The sequence below is a fragment of the Montipora foliosa genome, chromosome 13 (genome assembly GCF_036669935.1).
Source record: "Montipora foliosa isolate CH-2021 chromosome 13, ASM3666993v2, whole genome shotgun sequence".
Taxonomy (NCBI): Eukaryota; Metazoa; Cnidaria; class Anthozoa; order Scleractinia; family Acroporidae; genus Montipora; species Montipora foliosa.
The window spans coordinates 15,233,989-15,241,488 of NC_090881.1; the positions used below are offsets into that span (position 1 = coordinate 15,233,989).

At 41.0% G+C, this 7,500-nt stretch overlaps 1 protein-coding gene across 2 annotated transcripts in view; it reads right to left on the bottom strand.

Annotated features, from left to right (window-relative positions):
* The window catches only part of LOC137982561 (angiopoietin-1 receptor-like), a 104,973-nt gene that overhangs the window by 39,939 nt on the left and 57,534 nt on the right, over positions 1-7,500 (bottom strand). The gene's annotated exons all lie outside the window — the stretch shown is intronic.

Here is a 7,500-nt window from a genome sequence, read left to right on the forward strand (position 1 = left end):
CGACAGAGAGGCGCGAAAGATAATATATGAGAACGTAGGGAAGCATCCGCTAAGTTCGACGACTATGTTGTATCTACCCAGGGACAAGGTTGGGCGTGGCCTACGCGCAATTGAGCAAGAATACAAGCTAACAAAAATCAAATCTGCAAGTAAGCTGTATGAGAATACAGATCCTACCATGAGGTTAGTTCAGAAGTTTGAAGAGAGGGCGAGTGAGAAGGGATTCACTTCGTTGGTTAAGGAGGCATGCAAGTATGCGGAGGAGCTGGACACGGGTTTGACTTTGAACTATCCGAACCCGTCATGCAGCCTGCACTTAAGGTGTTGTTCTTTGAGGTGCGTAAAGACCTGCAGCTAGTGGACTCAGTACCACCATGGTACTCGTTAGTGGCACCCAAACCAGTGTACGAATCTCCGGAAGCTCAAGCTTACTGGGATGTACCAGTGTATGCCGAACAAAGCTATGTCAAGGTCAACAGAGTGGACGTCAGATTTGTGGATCACAGGAGGAAACGAGTCTAGGCAGTTGAAATGAGTTGCCCCTGGTTAGACAACCGTAGGAAAAAGGAGAGGGAGAAGACGGAAAAGTATGCTCCACTGCGCTGGGAGTTAAGGAAGCGGTACCCTGGCTATGTCGTGGAACAGTGCAACATAGTGATTGATGTGCTAGGCGGTTGGTCTAAAGATTTAGAGAAAACAAGAAAGAAACGAAATAATAATAAACAATGGCTAGGGCGTCTAGTGACTACCAGGCTGGACGATGAGATTTCAAGTGCAGATGGGTGTTTCTGGTGGCTCACAGATTAGAAGAACTGTCCATCACACACAATAACTGGACTCCTTGAGCTATACGAGCAGCTCTTACCAACGCGAGTATACACGAGTCAGAAGACCCACACAAGTGCCGAAGGTGAGGTGAGGTGAGGTGCAGATTATGCGGCAAGGCCACAGAGAGTATGGCTCATATCTCGTCAGGATGTAGTGCGTTGGCCTAAAGCAAGTATCTCTCTTGACATGACGCCGCACTGAAGGTTTTATGAACTGTTGTTATATACCTAGACTTTCACTCAAGAACACTTTGATTGGTTGAATCTTGGTCACATGCCCCTGATCAAATTCAAACTCTAACTTCGCAGTTGTTGCCCGCTCCAGATGTTTGCTGCGATTGTTGAAGGAAAAGTCTAACCATATAACAAAGGACTTAATGTCTGGTCCCTCGAGAAACTAGTTAGTTTTGTTTTCCCTTGAGTACTCATGTTTCCATCAAGTTCGTCTCGGGAAACATCAGGACTCTCGGGAAAACAAAACTAACTGTTTCCCTCGGGACCATACATTAAGTGTACATTGTATGATGAGGGAGTTATAGATAACATACCACCCTGGTACTTACCCGACAAACCCAAGCCTGTGTATGAGTCAGAAAACTTTAAAGCTTATTGGGATGTCCCTACATACGCCAGTCAACAAGAGGTCACATGCAATAGGGTGGATGCACGTATTGTAAATCATACGTGCAAGAGAGTTGTGACTCTGGCAATGAGTTGGCCGTGGGTTAACAATAAAAAAAGGAAGGATGAGGAGAAGACCCTTAAGTACGGACCCCTTTGCTGGGAACTAAGGCAGCAGTTCCCAGGCTACGAGGTGAAGCAATATAACATGATAATAGATGCCCTCGGGGGCTGGTCAGGAAACCTGATGTCATGATGCGCGAGCTCGTGGGAGGCAGAGGCACAGACGTACTGCGAAACATCCAGAATATCACTCGGACTTTCAGGTCCGTCCAAAGTCAGTCCAAAGTCTGAGTTTTAGATAGAGAGAGGACCGTACACACAATGTAGCTTTTTAGAATTATTTAATATATGTAAATATATAATTACTTGTGAGGGAAAGGAAAAATTAAAACATTAAAACACTACAGAACTGCTTCGAAAGGGCCTGATAGTCCTCTCTCGTCAGGTGCATGAAATCTGTAGTGTTTTAATGTTTTAATTTTTCCTCCCCCACACAAGTAATTATAAAGCTCCACCATTGTAGAGCACTCTTCGACTCAAAGATAACACTCTTCGACTCTTCGACTCAAAGATAACGTTTTCATGTCCAAATTGAGCACTCTACTGGGACGAGTCATTGCTGCTAGCAATTGCGCATGCTCACTAGCTCGCTAGTTTGAGCACTCTGGCATGGCTTAAATGTACCACATGTGTGGGACATCTGGGGTGGCTTTATAAGCTTAACCTCCATCCCAGACATCAGCACTGCACTGATGAGGCCCAGAAGGCCGAAACAGTACTGTCTGCAGTTAGATATAGCTCTTTGGCATTACAAAGCTACTGCTTTCATGTCCAAATTGAGCACTCTACTGGGACGAGTCATTGCTGCTAGCAATTGCGCATGCTCACTAGCTCGCTAGTTTGAGCACTCTGGCATGGCTCTGTGCTGTAAGTTGTTGAACCATTTTAGTACGCTGGACGTATTTTTCCACTGTTTGATCTTCGTTTTATTGATGATGGTGGTATTGATGTCATCAAGGATGTGTTTCCTTATCACGCCGATTTCAGGTTTTGATGGGTTGATTAAGCGGCAGGTTGGTTGGTCGTGAAATGCTGGCTTGTGGTCTTTCAAAGTGACAAAGGCTCTTTTTTCGGCTAGCTTTTTAATCCGGTCATTCAGGTTAAGATTTTCAGCTATTCTTGCAGACTGTGAACTTAATTTTTCTACAACTGTAGAAAATTTAAATTCACCCGTCAATAACCTAGAAGCCTCTCTGCAAAGCGCTGGATTTTGCTAATAGCTATCGACCCATCAGCCCAGATGAGCGTGACATTATCATCCACGCTAAAAGGTCACTGCTGTTCAGCGATAACACTCCATGGGAGAAGAAAGCTTCCAATGACCGATTCGATGTAACCATGGGTTCGTTTGATGGCGCCGAAACGTGTGAGCTGGTTGGCTGCTACATCTTATCCCGTATCACCCAAAAGTACGGAGATAACATCGGTCTTTATCGCGGCGACGGGTTGTCAGCATTCAGCAAAACGCCACAAGAGATCAAAAGAATTAAGAAAGACTTGTGCAAAATTTTTCGCGACAATGAGCTGAAGATCACGGTAGAGGCCAACCTAACCAGAGTCAATTTTTTAGATGTCAGTCTCGACCTAAAAATCGGAAAACACCTCCCATACACTAAAGAGGGAAACATACCGTTGTATGTGCACAAGCAATCCAACCACCCACCTTCTATTCTGAGAAACATCCCTGAATCGATCAACAAGCACCTCTCGGAAATATCATCCGACAAAGAATGTCTCGACAAAGCCAAAACCACATACCAAGAAGCGCTTAACAAAAGTGGCTACAAATATAACCTTTCATATAAAGAAACAAATCTTCACACACCAAAACCGAGAAGAAATCACCAAAGGAACATAACGTGGTTCCACCCGCCATACAGTCAATATGTAGAAACCAAAGTCGACAAATGCTTCCTTTCACTTATTGATCACCACTTTCCCATATCCAACCCACTCCACAAAATCTTTAACCGGAACACTCTTAAGATGAGCTATAGCTGTATGAATAACGTAAAGTCCATAATCTCCTGCCACAATAAGGCTTAAATTAACAAACCATTAAATCAACCAGAAAAAAACCAAGAACTGTAATTGCTGAAACAAGAATTCTTGCCCACTTGAAGGAGATTGTAATGTGCGGAACATCGTCTATCAAGCGGAGGTCGTCACCCCACAGTCAACGGAAACCTGCATCGGTGTTTGTGACACAACATTTAAAGAACGTTACAGAAACCACACATGCTCTTTCAGAAACGAACAGTACAAAAATACACTCGTGCTTAGCAAGTACGTATGGAGTCTAGAAGATCGGAAAATCAATTATGAAATTAATTAAATGGCGAAAAGTAAGGCAAGCTAGATCGTTTTCAAACACCAACAAAAAATGTAATCTGTGGCTATGGGGGAATTTTTTTATAATTTGCAAACCGGAAATGTCAACACTTAATCAAAGAAACGAACTGACATCGATCTGCAGACATTCTAAGAAATTCTTATTTAATACCGTATTCACTTAATATAGATTTACCCAACCGTTTAGCGTTTTTGGCGTCCAATAACATCTCGACACGTCATGTCAGTAGGCAATGTTCCCATTTGCTTATCTTAAAATGTAACCGTCATTGTTGTCAGTTGCCTGATGATTGCTTCGTGTGAAACATGAAACTCCGAGTAGGAAATAAATGAATTAGTCGGACTCCAGAAGTTTTGCGTATTATATATATATATATATATATATATATATATATATATATATATATATATGTATATAATGTCAGTATATATATATATATATATAGATAGATATCATTCAGAGGGTTGTCCGTCCTTGGTCACTTCTAAACTCTCTATAATTGATTACATTTCGCCGAGGCTTGGACTGTGAATCCATTAGTGATCCTCTCTGGGGGCAAAGATGTGCTGTTGGCTCGAGAGACCTTTGTAACTGATCTATATATATATATATCCAACCGTTTTCAAAAACGTTGCAATTTCAAAGTATATATGATATATATATGCCTTTTGTTTTCTCATCAGAAAGGTGTTGACAGAAAAAAACGATAGGGGGCAATTTTTACAAAAGGAAAGAACAATAGCTGCTGTCAAACCTTTTGTAGCCTTTGTTTGAATTTCACCAGTTTACCTCTTTCTAGCATCCACCATATCTTTTCTTCTTGTTTTTTTTATAATAATTGAGAAGAATAAGGTATGTGAGAAAGGCAGTGTCTTAACATCTGTGCGCGGGAAACTCAGTGTTATTATTTTTTCCTGACTGAAAGAACTGCTCGGGTTATGAAGATGGTGATTACTAGTCAGCTCTTTTCCGAATTACCTTGAAGAACGGAGCAGTTTCGCCACATATCTCATCTCAAAAGCCCCCCAAAAAAATCAAAAAGTAGAACGTAAATGACTTTTGGAGAAAGTGAAAATGTAGGAGGTTTTCACATGACGTCATCGCCGCCATGTTGATGGATGAAAACAAAAGATCTCTCATTAGCTTCTTTTGTTCGTCCACCAGAAGTCGTACTTCTCTATATTTTGTTATTGATGTCTGCAGAGGTTGGTTGAAAACGTCCTATATTTCATTACTTATAGCTTGATCTTTCAGTTTTGAAAGGTGTCTAACGAATTTATAATTGGATAAATGTTTGTTGGGAATATTGTCTTCGCAATTCACTTTGTTCTGGTCTTTCATATACCGGATCCGAAAAAATTAATGTCCATAAAACAAAAGAACAACGTGAACATAATAATAGCTAATTAGCAAGGTCTAATCGGAATAACAATAATTCTTTTGTCCTCCGCCATTTTAGTCCAGTATATGAAAGTCTACCCCAAAACACTTATTGTTTGCGATTTCTTGTCATCTCGACAAAGCCACGAGTAATTGCCAGCCTCCTGATGCAATAGCGAGGAAGCATGAGTAGCACTTTACTCATTGTTTTGCTTTTAATTCTTCTCGATTTCGGCCTTGCTGGCATGAACCCCGTGTACATGGGTTTAAATGACTTAAATGAGTCAAACATTTTGGATGGGTCGGAGGTTGTATTGTTGGCGGGTTTACAGACCACACCTCTTTGTGATGGCTCCCCGTAAAATATTAGTTCGCGTGATGAACGACCCCAACAATAAATTAACGAACCTTTAAAAAAATTAGGATTAAAGAGCTCCCGGTTGAATCAATTAAATACTGTTCCATTCCCCACAAATAGCTTGCGGCATCGTTTAATACGTATTCCAATAGCATAAGAAGCTGTGCTCTTGTTAACAAGGTGCCGTCTGGCTTTCCTATTTTTGAGAGATTGATATCCTTAAATGGCGCGCTATGTTCTCTACAAAGTGCAGCTCTATGGTACGCCGGCGAAGATCTAAGCTATATGGAGCTGCATGGAGAAGGACTGCTTCCGTACAGGAAATACAACTTGCTTTTCCTTTGAATTTGTCTCGTCAATTTTTTAATATTATTTTTGTTAGAAAAAAACACATTGTTCCTTCAGCGTGAAATACACATGGTTCGTGTCTCACCTTTCTGATGAGAAAACAAAAGACATATATATATCATATATACTTTGCACTTGCAACGTGTTTGAAAACGGGTGTATATATATATATGCAGTTATATATATGCAGTTATATATATATATATAACGTTTAGAGGAAAGACAACTTCACAGCGTAGCGACTTCAAGTTTCATGTTTAGACAATCATCAGGCTACAGATCTTACATTTGCATTCTAACTCACTTAAAGACCATTCTAATACTCTAGGGGAGCGTGCTATTTTAAGTTCGACAAAAGGTATTTGTTCTTGTGTCTGCATTTAGAAATTAACTCGTTTCTTTTGATCAGTAGGTGGCGCGTATCTGCTTTTATTATGTACAACTTTTCTGTAAGGCACAGGTCGCATCTCTTTGATCCACATTTGTATGGTGAGGCGAAAGACTCTATTGCCCAGCGTAGCGTGTAATTGATGATATTGTCCTTTAGACTCCAGATATGCCTCGATAACTCCGTCTCACTGCAGTACTTTTTATGCCTGAAGGATTTAGTGTGATTGTTGTGTCGGGTTTTAAATTCGCCCTCTGACGCTCCGTAGTAGATCTTGGTGTTGTTATCGCTTGTCACTTCGGCTCTATAGTCTATAGACGATGATAGACATTTGCCGTCTAAGGGGCATGATGGCTTGTTTCTGCAATTGCATAGCCGCGCTTCGTTAGGTGTTTTCGTGGCGTTTAATACTTTTTCATTGTGTTGCCTAATAATGCCTGTCATGTTGGTTGTGCAGCAGTAGCTAAGCTTGATTGTGTTCGTGTTTAGAATTTTGTGAAGCTTGTGGCCTTTGTGGAAGTGTTTCTTGATCAGGTAGATGAATTTTTTTCCGATGTTGGTCTTGACTTGCAGGTTGTTTGGTGGATTGAAACAGAGGATATTGCGTTGACGATTCCTTTTCCGTTTGCTGTTTTGCTTGGCGGGCTCGTACTTGAAGGTTGCCTTGTGCCCGTTTTCCTTAAGAGTGGTTGTCAGAGAAAACCGGGCAAAATGTTAAAAATGTCAACGGAAGGGGGTGAACAGAATTAGTTCATACTAACATCGTAGAAAGGTTAGGTGGAGTAATGAACAAATATACCAAACATAAGTCCTTTACTGCTCTTGTATTAGAGATACTGACCGACTCGGGCTCCATTTTTACAAGCAAATTTTGTCAATTTTCTGAAACTCAAAGAATCCTTATAATTGGACGACCGATGCTTATATTTTTTACACGCTACAATACAACACAGGGCTACTTTCTAAAACCATGATCTTTGTTAGACAGTCCCGGGCAGGGCTAAAACTTTTAAACTTTTCCTGACCTAAACTCAGTGTCTGTAGAAGAGCCAAAAATCGGTCGTCTTTAAATTAAGCTAGAGCGCACAACTAAAAGGCTAAT